Source organism: Ursus maritimus, unplaced genomic scaffold (assembly GCF_017311325.1).
Source record: "Ursus maritimus isolate PB19 unplaced genomic scaffold, ASM1731132v1 scaffold_8, whole genome shotgun sequence".
Classification (NCBI taxonomy): Eukaryota; Metazoa; Chordata; class Mammalia; order Carnivora; family Ursidae; genus Ursus; species Ursus maritimus.
Window position 1 is genome coordinate 45,812,133 of NW_024426996.1, and position 13,845 is coordinate 45,825,977.

Sequence of the window (13,845 nt, forward strand, 5' to 3'; positions counted from 1 at the left end):
GGAAATGTTGAATCACCATATTGTACACCTGAAACTAATATTACAATGTATGTTAACTAACTGGAATTTAAATAAAAAGTTAAAAAAAATAAATTGCATTATATAAACATATGTTGTATCAATATCTTCCTGGAGGAAAACAGAGAAGTTAGAAGAGTAGGATTTATTTTGAGCATAAAGCCTATACTTTTAAAAGATAAGAGGGTGCGGGAAGGATGGTTAGCAAATGAAAGTATTCGGGTTGCCATGTGAACCTGATGCCTTTAAAAGGGAAGAGGGAGAAAGCAGGATTGGGCAGAGAAAAGTTCCATGCATGGGGCAATTTTGCCATAATCCCAGATAAACTGGTAGGGATGACTGGAGCAGATTGCCCATTAGAAGAGACCTACATTGGACAGAAATGGCCAGGTCCATGCTCAATCATTGGGTTGGGGCTGCCTGGAGAGAGTACAGCCTCAGCTTGAAAGCAGAAAAGGAAAAGCATCCTGAATCCACTAACGGATGGAGTCTGTCAGCTAATTACACCGTTTGTACTTTAATGGCAGGCTTTTCCTTGAAGGAAAAGCAAGCAAGCAGTGCACCTCTTTGCTGCCATATACACTAAATTCATTTTCATTGAGAGAGAACTTGAAATTTTTTCAAACTGTTAAAACATTATGTGAAATAAAATTATAGAACAGTACTTAAGCATTAGTGTATTAATTATTAATTACAGAAAAATGATTGAATAATGAACATTTTAGAATCTTTTAAGTTGTTTATGTTAATCATTCAAACTTCAGCTTTAAAAATATTATGCAATCTCTTCTGGTCTTTTGGCTAAGATCAAGTGTAGTATCTGTTCTCATCAGTTTAAAAATATTATTCCCAAAGCTGAACATTAAAATAGCAACATCTGAGATCTTTAAGCATAGACTAAACTGTAATTTTTTAATGGAAGCCTCCCTGAAATGCAATTACCGGGGAAGGATACTTGTTATTATTGAACATCTGGCAATATTATTTTGTCTATAATGCATGTGCTGCCATTATCTTACCCATTCCTTTTTCTTGACCAAAGTTTTGACTTCCCATTTCTTAAAAATTTAAATTAATGATAATGGAGCTACACCTCTTGACCCACATGAAGACATACATCATCATTTTCTCAACAAAATGTAATTAATTGGTGATGGCAGTATTTAAAGAATAGAATACAAAAATTCACCCCATAATTATAACAAAAAATCTAAATCCATTGATGTTTGATAATTGTAGTATTTCCCCATGCTGACATCAATCTGAATGTTGACTGACACAAGCCACTTGTAAGTTATTTACAGGCAATTATTGTATCATTTTTAGATCGATTGACATGTTACTGCTATGACCACCTAATGCACAGTGCATATCAAGAGCTGTCAAACTTGACACTTGCTATTAATAAGCATTTTATAACAGGCATCATAAGCAAAACAAATATCTTTGTGACACTGAGTAAAAGGAAACTAAATAATTTTTAAAGTCACAAGTACACAATACATTCATACACATAATGCCGATACTAAAGTTATAAAGTCGCACAATGCTTACTAATATTGAAAATATGAAAACCATCAATGTACTTCTTTTTTCACAGTAAAGCATTTTGTGACAAGGTTTAATTTTTAATTCTTTATTTTTTCAAGTTATAAAAATTTTTAAATGTGCATATTTGATTATAATGTTTTATGATGGTGATATAAACATTAATGTAAATAATAATAACTACATATTAGGCACATTTACTGTGGTTAAGCATTTACATACACTACCTATATTATTCTTAGTAATCCTAAAGGTAATTATTATCATTCCTCTTTTTCAGATGGTATAATTATGACTCAGTAAGAAAATTTTTTGCCCATTAGTCTAATAAAAAGTAGAGTTGCTATAGGTGAATGGGATTAAGAGCTACAGATTTCCAGTTATAAAATAAATAAGTCATGGGGATGAAAGGTATAGAATAGAATTAGTCAATAATATTGTAATATGTTGTATGGTAATAGATGGTAACTACATTTAACATGGTATTTTGTAATATATGTAATTGTCAAATCACTATGCTGTGTACGTGAAACTAATAATATTGTATATCAACTATACTTCAATTAAAAAAAGATTTATTTTGGGGCACCTGGGTGGCACAGCGGTTAAGCGTCTTCCTTCAGCTCAGGGCGTGATCCCAGCGTTATGGGATCGAGCCCCACATCAGGCTCCTCCGCTATGAGCCTGCTTCTTCCTCTCCCACTCCCCCTGCTTGTGTTCCCTCTCTCGCTGGCTGTCTCTATCCTGTCGAATAAATAAATAAAATCTTTTAAAAAAAAAAGATTTATTTTTTTCTGATTACAAAACAAGTGTAAAAATCAGAATGCAAGACAGCATATATAGTATCCTAGCCTATTTTTTTTTTTAGGTTTTATTTATTTATTCGACAGAGATAGAGACAGCCAGCGAGAGAGGGAACACAAGCGGGGGAGTGGGAGAGGAAGAAGCAGGCTCATAGCAGAGGAGCCTGATGTGGGGCTCGATCCCACAACACCGGGATCACGCCCTGAGCCAAAGGCAGACGCTTAACCGCTGTGCCACCCAGGCGCCCCTCCTAGCCTATTTTTAAATGAGCATTTACACATAGAAATCTACAGAGGAAAATAAAAACTAAATGTCAGCGCGCGCGCGCGCGCACACACACACACACACACACACACACACACACACAAACAGTAGAGCTACGTTTGTAGTAGGGATGTAACTCACTATATACACTATCTTTCCAACAAACTACAATAAGGCCTTCCTAAAAAATGAATACCAGAACCAAGTCAGTTACCCAGGATTAGACCTTATCAATGAGCTAAATTGGGATTTTTGAATGATGAAATATATAGTAGTGATATTTGTACACAAGGAATTAAAACAATGTAAAGGGGTATCATTTAAAGTCTCCACATCATCAGAGATATGTATTTCTGTTACTGTCCCTGTATTTTCTATCCTTCTAAATGTGAGATCCAGAAAAGCTATGCATATTTCAGCTCCTGGAGTTTCTCAAGTGGGGATGCAAATTACAATTTCTCTTATTCCTATTATTTATCTGGTAGGAAGGGATCACTTGCTTTATGAATGAGAGCTCCATATCACTGAAGAGGAATCCTACTCAAAGGATATTATTCTTGGTATGAGAGTTTAAAAAGTAAAAGAAATTGAATCTGTTGCAGATAATCTGCAGTGGCAGAGATTTTGCTAATGAGACCAAATTAATAGCTGCACTTCCTACAAGAGTAATGGATACATTATTCACAAGTATAAGTTTGAACGCCCTTTAATAAAAATATTTAATTATATAACTCGAAAACTGTCCGATTTCTTGACATGTTAGAGATAATCCCTCTGAAAAAAATATTTGTAAAAAAAATTGCATAGTGTGACTGATTTGTTTTCTTTTCTTTTTGGGAGGTAGGGGCGGAGGGAGAGGGAGAATCTTAAGCAGGCTCCACGCCACCGTGGAGCCAGACGTAGGGTTATATCTCAAAACCCTGAGATCATGACCTGAACCAAAATCGAAAGTTGGATGCTTAACCGACTGAGCCACCCAGGAGCCCTGTTTTCCTTTCCTAGTCACAAGTCTTCCAATAATTAATTGAAATTTTCACACTTGTTTACATCATAAGAAAAAGTAGCATTAAAGATTTAATGAATTCAGTTATGGATTTTTAGAAAAGCCCTAAAATAAGCTTTTTTCAACGTGTGCGTGCCAGAAATCCTTCATCAGAATTAACAGGGTGCTTGTTTAAAATATAAATTTCTGACTCTATTGAGGTCTACTGAATCTGAATCTCTGGGTATATACCTAACAGATTCCCAAGAGAATCCGAAACACACTGATTTCCCTAATAGACTACATTTAGAGCAGCTTTAGGTTCATAGCAATACAGGTAGGAGCACAGAAAGTTCCTATACACTCCCTGCCCCCCTACACTCACAGCTTCCCTTCCATCAACATCTCACAGCAGAGTGGTACATTCGTTACAACTGATGAACTTATACTGACACATTATTTCACACAAAGTCCACAGTTTATATTAGGGGTCATGCATGATATTGTATGCTCTATGGGTTTGGACACATGTAGAATGACATATGTCTACCATTATAATAACATACAGAGTAGTTTCACTGTTCTAACAATTTTCTGTGCTCTGGCTATTCATCCCTCCCTCCCCTCCAGCCTCAAATAGCAATGCTTTTATTTCTCTATTGATTGCCTTTTGGAATCATATAGTATGGAATCATACAATATGTAGGCTTTTCAGACTGGCTTCTTTCACTTAGTAATATGCATTTAAGTTTCCTCCATGTGTTTTCATGGGTTGACAGCTCATTTCTTTCTAGTGCTGAATAATATTCCATTGTCTGGATGTACCAGTTTATCCATTCATCTAATGAAAAGCATTTTGGTCACTTCAAAGTTTTGGCAGTTACGAACAAAGCTGCTGTAAATATTCATGTGGGTCTTTTTTGTGTGTATAGATATAAGTTTTCAATACCAAAGAGTAAACACTAAATAAATACCAAGGAGCATAATTGCCGGAACACACTGTAAGAGCATGTTTAATTTTGTAAGAAACCACCAAACTGTCTTACAAAGTGTCTCTACTGTTTCGCATTCTCATCAGCAATAAGTAAGAACTCCTGTTGCTCCACAACCTGATAAGCATTTGGTATTGTCAGTATTTGGATGTTGGCCATTCCAACCGGTGGATAGGAGCAACTCGTTGTTTTCATTTTACTTCCCTGATGACATAGGATAGTGAGTTACTTTCAATGCTTATTTTCTACCCATATATCTTTGGTGAGTTGTCTGTTAAGGTTTTTGACCTGATTAGATTTTTCATTTTCTTTTTATTGAGTTTTAAGTGTTCTTAATATATTTTAGATAAGAGTCCTTTATCAGATTTTTCGTTTGCAAAATTTTCTCCCAGTCTGCTGTTTATCTTTCCATTCTATTGACAGTGTCTTTCACATAGCAGATTTTTTTTTTTTTAATTCTTAAAGAAGTGAAGCTTTTCAAGTCTTTCTTTCCTGGATGGTGCTTTTGGTGCAGCATCTAAAAAGTCATCATCAAACCTAAGGTATTCTAAACTTTCTTCTATGTAATTGAAGCCTTATAGTATTATAATTTACATTGGGACCTACGATCCACTTTGAGTTAATTTTTGTGACAGGTGTAATTTCTGTGTCTAGATTCATTTTATTTTTGGCATTCATTTTATTTTTTGCATGTCTAGATTCATTTTATTTTTTGCATCCTATTGTTGCACCATTTGTTGAAAGACTATCTTTGCTCTATTGTATTGCCTTTGCTCTTTTGTCAATCAGTTTATGTGGGTTTATTTCTGGGTTGTCTTCTGTTCTAGAGATCTATTTTCTATTCTTTCATCAATACCATACTGTCCTGATTGCTGTAGCTTTAAAGTAAATGTTGAGATCATGTACTGTCAGTCCTCCAACTTTATTCTTCTTTAATATTGTGTTGGCTATTCTGGGTCTTTTGTTTTTTTTCATATAAAGTTTAGAATCAGTTTGTTGATATTCACATTAATCTTGCTAGGATTTTTATTGGGATTGTACAGAATCTACAGATCATTTTGGGAAAAACTGACATCCTGACAATACTGAATTTTCATATCTATAAACATGGACTATCTTTCCATTTATTTAATTTTTCTTTAATTTCATTCATCAAAGTTTTACAGTTTTCATCATGTAGATCTTGCACTTATTTTGTTGGATTTGTATCTAAGTTTTCATATTTAGGGTGCTATTATAAATGGTATTGTGTTTTTAATTTCCGTTTGTTCATTGCTGGTATATGGGAAAGCAACTGATTTTTATATCACTTCTGTATACTGCAAATTTTCTATAATCCCTTATAAGTTCCAGGAGGTTTTGTTGATTTTTTTTGGATTTTTTATATAGATAATCATGTAATCTGTGAAAAAGGACAGCTTGATTTCTTTCTTCCAATCAGTAATTTTCATTCCTTTCATTTTATGTCCTTTTCTATGTAGTCTTACGCATTATCTAGGAATTATAGTACAATGTTGAAAAGGAGTGGTGAGGGGGGATATGTTCCTGGTCTTAGTGGACAAACAGGGGAAAGCTTAGTGGGAAATCTTCTAGTTTCTCATCATTAAGTATGTGTTGTTAACTGTAGGTTTTTGTAAACATTCTTTATCAAGTTGGGGATTTCCCTTTATGTTTAGTTTATTGAGTTTTTACTATGAGTGAGTGTTGTAGGTTTTTAAATGCTTTTTCTGCATCTATTGATATGATCATATCTTTTTTTTCCTTAGATAGTTGATGTGATGGATTGATTACTTTAATTGATTTTCACATCTTGAATCAGCCTCACATATCTTGGACAAATTTCCCTTGGTCATGGTGTGTAATTATTTTTATACTATGTTTGATTCTATCTGCTAATATTTTGTTGAAATTTTTTGTATCCATGTTCATGAGAGATATTGGTCTGTAATTTTCTTTCCTTGTAATATCTTTGTCTGGTTGGTATTAGGGTATTGCTGGTCTCATAAAATATATTAGGAAGTACTCCCTCGACTTCAATCTTCTGAAAGAGATTGTAGGGAATCGGTATAAATTCTTCCTTAAATACTTGGTAGAATTCACCAGTAAAACCACCTGGACCTCATGATGTACATTTTGGAGAGTTATTGATTCAATATATTTAGTAGAAATAATATTTTGCTTATTGTCTATTTATTCATTTGAGTTTTAACAGATCGTGTCTTTCAAGGAACTGGTCCATTTCAACTAGACTGTCAAATTTGTGGGCATAGAGTTGGCCATAGTATTCCTTTATTTTGCTTTTAATATTCATGGGTTCTGTAATGATGCCTCTTTCATTTCTAATATTAGTAGTTTGTGTCCTCTCTCTTTTTTTCTTAGTTAACATGATGAGAAGCTTATTGATTTTACTGATCTTTTCAAAGACCAGTTTTTGGTTTCATTGATTTTCTCTCCTGATTTGCTCTTTTTAAGTTCATCAATTTCTGCTCTAATTTTTATTATTTCTTCTCTCTTGCTTATTTTGGATTTAATTTGCTATTCTTTTTCTAGTTTTGTAAGGTAGAGGCTTAAATATTTGATTTTTGATTCTTCTCCTTTTCTAATATGAATTCAATGCTATGAATTTCCATTTATAGACTACTTTACTATATCCCACAGGTATTAATGAGTTGTGTTTCCATTTTCATTTAGCTTAAAACATTTTAAAATTTATCTTGAGATTTCTTCTTTGACCCGTATGTTATTTAGAAGTGTGTTGTTTAATCTCCAAGTATTTGGGGATTTTCCAGGTATCTTCTTTTACTGATTTCTAGTATAATTCCATTATGATCCAAGACAGATATTGTTTGACTTCTATTCTTTTAAATTTATTAAGGTATGTTTTATGGCTCAGAATGTGTTTTAGCTTGATGAATGTTCCATGAAAGCTTGAGAAGAATGTATATTCTGCTACTGTTGGATAAAGTAGTCTATAGATGTCAATTACATCCAGTTCATCATTGTGTTGATTTATTATGTTCTTACTGATTTTCTGCTTGTTGGATCTGTCCATTTCTGACAGAATGCTGTTGAAGTCTCCAACGTAATAGTGGATTTATTTATTTCTCCTTACAATTCTATCAGTTTTTGGATCGTGTGTTAGGTACATACATGCTAAGAATTGTCATGTCTTCTTTATCATTACATATCATATGCCCCTCTTTATCATTGATACCGCCTTCTACTTTGAAGTCTTTTTTATCTGACATGTATATAGCTATTTCTGTTTTCTTTTTATTAGTGGTAGCATGAGACATTTTCTCTATTCATTTAATTTTAATTTATATCATGTTTATATTTAAAGTGGGTTTCTCATGTATGATAAATATTTGGGTCTTGCTTTTGATACATCTGACAATCTCTGTGTTTTATTTGGTGCATTTGGACCACTGACATTCAAAGTGATTATTGATATATTTGGATTAATGCTACCTATTTGTTAACATTTTCTATTTTTTGCACACATTCATTGTTTCTATTTCTTGTTATTGTTTCTATTATATAGTTTTCCACTATTTTTCTGAAAGTTTGGCCTTAATAGATTATTTTATATGATTCTATATTTTTAGCATAATAGTAATACTCCTTTTTTAAAGCTGTTTTTAGTGATGGCCCTAGAGTTTGCAATATACACTTATAAATAATCCAAGTACACTTTCAAATAACACTATATTATTTTACAGGTAGTGTGCGTATCTCATAATAACAAAATAATCCTAATTTTTCCCTATAGGCCTTTGGATCATTGCTGTCATTCATTTCTATCACACATAAGCATATATAATTGAATTCATTACTACTGTTCTGTTTGATCAATTAAGAATAAGAAACAAAGGCACCTGGATGGCTCAGTCAGTTAAGTGTCTGCCTTTGGCTCAGGTCATGATCCCAGAGTCCTGGGATCTAGCCACGTGTCAGGCTCCCTGCCCAGTAGGGAGTCTGCTTGTACATCTCCATCCACCCCTCCCCCTCGCTTGTGCTCTCTCTCCCTCTCAAATAAATAAAATCTTTTTTAAAAAAAGGACCCTCTTTTAATAATTCTTGCAAAGCAAGTCTATTGGCAGCACATTCTCTCAACTTTTGTTTGTTTGAGAAAGTCTTTGTTTATCCTTCACTTTTGAAGGATAATTTCACAGGGCACAGAATTCTAGATTGGTGTTATTTTTTTTCTGTCAATACTCATTATTTCATTCTATTCTCTATTTTTTTTTTCATGGCTTTGGAGAGACTGGATAGAATTCTTATTCTTTTTCCTCTATAATTAAGATGTTTACTCTGACTTCTTTCAAACTATTTTTTTTTACACTTTGCAGTTTAAATATGATATGTCTGCATACAGATTATTATGGCATTTATCCTTCTTGGTGCTCACTAAGCATCTCAGATTTGTCATTTGGTGTCTGGCATTAATTTAGGGAAATTCTCAGTCATTATTGTTTCAAATATTTCTTCTGTTCTCTTCTCTTCTCTCCTCCTCTTATTTCCATTACACATATGTTACATCTTTTATAGTTGTCCCACAGTTCTTATATATTCTGTTCTGTTTTTGTTTGTTTAATTATTTTTCTCTTTGCTTTACAGTTTTGGAGATTTCTATTGAAATATCCTCAAACTCAGCAATTCTTTCTTCAGCCAAGTTGAGTCTACTGATTAACCCATTAAAGCACTCATCAATTTTATTACAGTGTTTTTGACCTCTGGCATTTCTTTTTGTTTTCTCAAAATTTTGAAATCTGTTTACATTGCCCATCTGCTCTTGCATACTGTCTACTCTATCCATTAGATTGCTTAAAATATTAATCATAGTCTGATAATTGCAGTATCCCTGCCATGCCTGGTTTTAATGCTTTCTCTGTCTCTTAAATTGTGTTTTTTTGCCTTTAATGTGCCTTGTAATTTATTTCTTAATAGTTAGACATGATGTACTGGGTATAATGAACTACTGTAAATAGGCCTTTAGTAATGTGATGGTAAGTTGTTGGGGGTAGGGGGAGGTGAGACATTCTATAGTCCTATGATTCAGTCTTAGTCTTTCAGTGAGCCTATGCCTCTGTACTGTAAATTTTGCAATCATTTCTCAGTTCTCCTATCCCCTCTTAGATGGAAGAGGATGGTTAAAGGGGGCTGGAAGTGGGTATTTTCCTTCTCTCAGTTGGAAGGCTACATCTGGCTTGAGTTGGATACTTCTCTTTCCTACATGGGAAAAGAGAATCCCCTCTGGCACAATGGGATTTTCTCCAATACTTAATGTGAGAATTTGTTTCTGAAATTAAAAGCCACAAAAGTATGGAGGCCACTATTATTGAGTCCCCTTGAATTTTTTAACTCTCAGATCTTTCCACACCTAGCCTCTAGCAATTTGTGAATTATGGTATAGTTTTTCCTACCCTGCCACTGGTTCCTGCAGAGGTTTCTGCTCTAGTAAGAAGTGACTCCTTTTATTCACCTGATTGTCTCAATTTTGGGGCAACCAGTTTGCCCTTTGACCTCACTACTATTTCAAATCTAAGATGAGTTGATGATTTTTCAATTTGATCAGCTTTTTTATCTCTTGTTAGGATAGGGTAGCAACTTTAAAGCTCCTTACACACAAGACAAAAAACTGAAAGACAAACACTAGATTTGACAATTACTATTTGAGGGAACAACATCTAACTGGAACATGAGGAAAAATCTGAATCCCCATTCTTTTCAGGTAAACACTGAATATAAGATTAGTTTGATGACTGGAGGCTTTAATAGATATATGTAAATTAATGAAAGACTTCAGAGTACTGGGGCCCCGTATATTTCTTTTTTTCAGATTTTAATTTAAATTCTAGTCAATTAACATACAGTGTAATATTGGTTTTAGGAAAATTTAGCGATTCGTCATTTGGGTAATTCATAACACCCAGTGCTCAACCCAACAAGTGCCCTCCTTAATACCTATCACCCATTTAGCCCATCCCCCACCCACTACCCTCCATCAAACCCATTTGTTTTCTATCATTAAGAGTCTCTTAAGGTTTGCTTTCCTCGCTCTCTCTTTTTTTTTCCCTTCCCATATGTTCATCTGTTTTGTTTTTAAATTCCCCATATGAGTGAAATCATAGGATATTTGTCTTTCTTTGGCTTATTTAGCTTAGCATAATACACTCTAGCTCCACCCACATTATTGTAAATGGCAAGATTTCATTCTTTTTGATGGCTGAGTAATGCTCCACTGTGTACATACACCACATCTTTATTATCCATTCATCAGTCAATGGACATTTGGGCTCTTTCCACAGTTTGGCTATTGTTTATTATGCTGCTAGAAAATCAGGGTGCAGTGCTCTTTCAAATCTAATCAGTATTTCACTTATTTCTGATATACTACTCCATCCATAATGAATAATAGGAAAAAAATGGAATCATTTGGTTCTATGCCATAAAGCAAAGAATGTTGTTCTTAAGGAAAAGACTATAGAGAGTGAAAATAGAACATGCCACAATCAATCAATTTTTACATAAAAATATTTTAGTATTAACTTTTCCTACATGTTAATACTGTGTTTGAATGAAAAGTTATCCCATCATTTGATAAAAATCAATTATCAATATTTGCTCTATATTATCTCTACCTAAACAGGCATTTAAAATCACTTTACAGATCAGTTGCAATTTTTAAAAGTAATTTGTTTCTACTGTAACAGTGAGATTTTGCCATTTTTCCCAAAGTATATTCTCAAGCAATTTGAAATGTGTAAATACTGAAAATATCCAGTTGAAATATCACCAGTTGAAGAAATTTGAAGAAAGCCACAAGAACATGTTAGTAATAATAATTATCTACTTATAAAAAAATATCAGCAATGCAGCAATGTCCACAATAGAAAAACTATGGAAAGAGCCCAGATGTCCATTGACACATGAATGGATAAAGAAGAGTGGTACATATATACAATGGAATATTACTCACCCATCAAAAAATGAAATTTTACCATTTGTAACCATGTAGATGGAACTACAGGGTATTATGCTAAGTGAAATAAGTCAATCAGAGAAAGACAATTATATGATCTCACTCATATGTGGAATTTAAGAAACAAAACAGAGGATCATAGGGGAAGGGAGGGAAAAATAAAATAAGATGAAATCAGAGAGAAAGATAAAACATAAGAGACTCTTAACTATAGGAAACAAACTAAGGGCTGCTGGAGGGGAGGTGGATTGGGGGATGGTGTAACCGGGTGATGGGCATTAAGGAGGGCACGTGATGTAATGAGCACCGGATGTTATATGAAACTGATGAATGACTGAACTCTACCTCTGAAACTAATAACACACTATATGTTAATTAATTGAATTAAAATTAAATTAAATTTAAAAAAATAAAGTGTTTTTTAAAAAAAGAAAATATCAACAACAGGGAAGGATGAAGATCTTAGGTATAACGTAGCAAATACTACTCAATTTGAAAAACTTCCCACACTACCATACACAATAACAATTCGGATTCATGTCCAAGGCAAATACTATCAAAATTCTATTCTGTGCCAGACACTATGTTAGGTACTAGAGGTAGAGTATGAAAGAAGTCACATTGTCTAATCTAAAAGAGATGTTATAATTAAATAGGTGTTTTCACAAATAATTGTATTGTTATGAAATTTTTTTAGCCTGACCTGTTTGTCTAAAAAGGTGGAGAAGGTGGAGAAAAAATAGAAATTAGCAAAGAAAAGAACAAAACAAGGAAATTACTTATACCCCCAAAGACTCATAAAAAGTAAAAGCTCGGAAGTTCAAACAAACAAACAAAAACCTCTTCAATCTTTTGGCTCTTGTAGCCATCATAGTCCCCTCCATCTGTCCTTGCTGAGAGGAGAAAGGATTCCAGCGATACCACTGGAGCTTTACTTGGAAGGTTGTGTCACTTGCTGTGTACTTGCTTCTACTTTCTCCACTCCACCTTCCAGACCATAATTGAAGTAATAATTGTTTGTTTTTCTTTCACGATGGCAAATTTGTCTTGTCTGACTTTGTACTAAGCATCTCCCTGCTGTGTAGTCTGACAGATCTTTTCTTATCTCCTTATTCCTTACTCAAGAAAATAAGCCAAATATTTTCACTTTCAAGCTTATGTAGGGCTGCCATGTTAACTTTTGCTCTGTGTGGTTTTTAAAAACTGTTAATGCTGCAGAATTCCAATGGTCTTGAACATAGCAAGGAATCATGACAAAATGAAAGAAAATAAAATAAGAGGGTAAATGTGAATTTGGCTTGAAATTTCCTGAACATTTCTTTAATGTTATCCTTTAGGTTTGATATTTTTTGAACTGTTTGAAATTTTTGTATTAAATGCAGCTCCAAAGTCTTTTCTTAACTGCTGTTATAAAACCATTTTTAGGATAAAGTTATATTTTTGCTTATTTTATAGTGTTTTATTAAATTTGTTCGCAGTTCTACATTTAAAAAAAGGATCAATGTGTCTCTCTGAATTTTAAAATCTCTTTCAAATTAATAAAAAAACTTGTTCAAATATAAAAAGGTGTAGAATATGTAAAGCAATATTCATTGCTTGCTAAGTGCCAAGTGAAACAATATGATATATCTTATAGTTCAAAACAAGTAACAGTGATGGCTTTAATGATAATCAATTCCTGTGAATTTGGGTCATTGCCAAAACTTAACATATCTCCAGACGGAATATAATTTTGTCCAATTTTTCTGAGAGCAATTTTAGAACAGCATCTTAATAAGGTCCATAAAGTTTTGTTACTTCTTTTTCAAAGAAGTTAACCAATGACATATTCAAAGCTGTTCACAAATAAAATGCATGTAAATATTTTAAAAATATTTTGCTATCATGTTAGAATACCAGAAGAATATAAAAGAATATTAAATTCAATAAAATAATTATTAAAATATTGTTTATATTTTATTGTATAGTGTTTCCACATCCATGTTTTTTAAACTTTAAAATTAGAATTATTTAAAAATCTGAATTTTCTAAATTTTAATAAGAATATATAATCCTTTGATGATGTAAAATATTTTATCTAGGTTGGTAAATTGTGCTTTTCTATTACTTAGTTTTTTATAATGCTTTGGTTTTACTTGCAAAAAATAGAACCCATTTCAATGTTTCAGGGCAAGGTATTAAAATATGTCTAATTTGTCTAATTTATGCTCATGTATTCTTTTAAATATCACTCATTCTATGAAGCTAGCTTT

At 33.1% G+C, this 13,845-nt stretch overlaps 1 pseudogene; it reads left to right on the forward strand.

Moving 5' to 3' along the window:
* Positions 1–800: 800 nt before the first annotated feature.
* Positions 801–1,004, forward strand: LOC121101584 (annotated as a pseudogene).
* Positions 1,005–13,845: the final 12,841 nt, after the last annotated feature.